At 47.4% G+C, this 2,766-nt stretch overlaps 1 pseudogene; it reads right to left on the bottom strand.

The window, feature by feature from the left end:
- Nucleotides 1–664: 664 nt before the first annotated feature.
- Nucleotides 665–2,235, bottom strand: LOC101572114 (annotated as a pseudogene).
- Between the last annotated feature and the right edge of the window lie 531 nt (nt 2,236–2,766).

Below are 2,766 nucleotides of genomic sequence, written 5' to 3'. Positions count from 1 at the left end.
TTGAAGGAAGAACCAGACCTCCCCCGAAAGCACCACAGCATCCTCAGCAACAGTGAGGTCCCCAGCTCCTCCCAGGATGAGGAAAGCTGAGCTCCCATCAGGAGAGCCAGCCCGACAAGCTTCTCCAGGAGTCTGAGCCGTGCATTATCAACCCCTGCAGACCAGGAAGCGATGCTCAAGGTGAGGACCAGAGCTCCTCCAATGTGAACCATAGCCATTCTCAGTGACAGTAAGGTACTGAGCTCTGCCGTTGATAAGAACAACCGAGTTCATCAGGAAAGCCTTTAGAGGTAGATATAGAATGCACTTAAGAGTGGGGTACAGGTGCTTGGAGAAACAAGGCACCCTATTTTTAATGTATTTTTTGTTTTTTATTATTTATTTTTGTTTCCTCCATCATTTAATCTCCAACTAGTATTCTGGGTGAAAGTCTCTAGAAGAAACTTTCAAGATGATTAGTGACTTAGGGCTTAGGGTACAACCTTGTGACACATGGCAGTCAACAGTGGGTGGCCCTGGGCAATTTCATTACTCATTCCCTAACCCTCAGCTGCCTCATGAATAGCACCCACTTCATAATGATGATTAAATACATTAATGCAAAAAACTATGTGCCTGGGCCACAATATACCTCCAACAAATGCCAGTTGTCAGCTGCCATTATTCACATGCACGTGTCACCACAGGGATGGAAGGTGTAACAGAAAAAAGTGTGTTTTAACCCCCAGGACGTGGGCTGCCCAGTTTGTCCCCAGGTGTCCACAGGTGTTCCGTCCTGGACAGCTGCCAGGCGGCTCTCATCTGCAATACTGAGAAAAGCCATCTGAGCTGCTTGGGTAGAAGGCATTAGCACTTCAGCTTCCAACTTGGCAGACCGAGATGCATGTTGTCAATGTAGAAGACTCTGTTGGGGGTGGCAGAGAAGCCAAGTCCGGCACCCCGGTTGCGCTCGCAGCTCATGGTCCGGTCGTAGTTCTGCTGCATCTTCTGCTGCAGGGTGTTGGCTACTGCCTTGCTGAGGGCCATGTTAGGTTTTGTGGTCATGCAAGGGGAGTGGCTAACTGAAGGGAACAGATTCTTAAGGCTACCCATAAGTTTGAGAAATTTCAGTTTCTGTTCCTTGTTTTCAAAATCTGCAGTATCCCACTGGCCAAACTAGGTTCCCGTCCACTTCCTGGGTTCAGATGCTTCTGTCTTGCCTGACTCCTGATCAGTCTCATCTTGCAAGACCTTTCGCCTCACCTAGTCTATGTGCACCTCGTCCATGTTGCCTTTCTTCTCTGTTGCCACCTCCAGGTCTGTATCTGGCTCCTTCTTCCAAGGGTCTACTGTTACCGTGCCCTCTTTCTTCTTCTTTTTCTTCCTTTTCTGAGCCAGCTCAATGACTGGCTTTTCTTCCTTTTTCTTAACCTTTGTTGTCTTCTTCACTCCAGCTTTTGGGTGTTCTCCTAGTGGGATATACTCTGCAACCTCAATTCTGACTGGCTTCTTCTTCTTTCCTTTCCTACGGTTGGTCTCCATGGACCTGGAGAGCTCGAGTGGCCTGGGAGGGTGTCTCCCTCCTGGTGGACTTTCTTCTTCTCCACTTTCCGTTTGTGTTCTCTGGAGCTGCCCTGCTTCCCTTTCGGTCTGAAGGCTGCCTGCTCCTCAGCCCCCTTCTCCACCATGCATCCATACGTAGCATCTCCTGCCTCACAGAGCCAAGCGTCCTGGATGGAGCAGGCTGTGGTATCCTGGTCCTTTCTTTCCTTCTCGTGCTTTTTGGGCTTCTTGCCAACTCTGGCTGCCTCCTCACCCAGACTGGGGTCAGGAAAGTCTTTACCTCGAGCTCTCTGATGTGGCCAAAGACAAGGTCTCCCTCTTCTTCTTTTCTCCCCACTGAAGGACTCTGAGAGATGAAAGATGTGTTTCCTGGGGCTGGGTGACTTCTCTGTCTGATTTGGGACATGGGCTCAGATTCTGGGAGTTCTTCATAAAAGGTGCTGTGGCTTGTCCTCTTCTTTTTTTTTTTTTTTTTTTTTTTTTTTTTTTTTTTCACCAAGGGTACATGGGACGTCTGCTCTTGGCTTACAGTCCTATAGGGGATGCGGCCCTCACAGGAGAATTATCAGCAAAATAATTCCCATCATTTACACTTGAGTATTGAGTCTCTGGTTCTTTGACTACCTCCTTCTCCTTCTTCTTTTTCTCTGGAAGCCCAAGGCCGAGGCCTACCTTCTGAGTCTTGGCGATCATTTCTGTAGGACAAACAACGCTGTCTCCTCGTGAGAGCCCTGTATTTTTTAAAATGTATTTGGTACAGGGTCTACAAGGTCTCACTACACAGATAGGACTTGTAATGATCCTCCTGTCTTTGAGGTGCCCTATTTGCTTGTAACATATGCTTTGGTGTCAAATCTGAGTTCACTGCTAAATTTTAAGTTATGAAGAGTCACCCCTTGTTTCCTTCCAATAGTCTTGTGTTGTTATATTTAAGTCACTGATCCTTTCTAAGTTAATATTTGATTATGAAATGAGGTAAAGGATCGGCTTTATGCTTTTGTTGCATGTTTCCATAATTTTTTCAGAGCTGTTTGTTGGAGAGCCTGATCTTGCCCCATGGAATGATCTTGGCATCCTCATCAGAAAATGACTGAGCACAGAGACCTCAGATGATGTGTGTAACAAGTCCTATGCCACCGGGCTGTGTGTAACGAGTCGTATGCCACTGGGCTGTGTGTAACGAGTCAGTCCTATGTCACTGGGCTGTGTGTAACGAGTCCTATT

The sequence above is a fragment of the Octodon degus genome, unplaced genomic scaffold, assembly GCF_000260255.1.
Source record: "Octodon degus isolate 3935 unplaced genomic scaffold, OctDeg1.0 scaffold00207, whole genome shotgun sequence".
NCBI lineage: Eukaryota > Metazoa > Chordata > Mammalia > Rodentia > Octodontidae > Octodon > Octodon degus.
The sequence above is the reverse complement of the archived record's forward strand: the minus strand, read 5'-3'. Positions and strand labels throughout refer to the sequence as shown.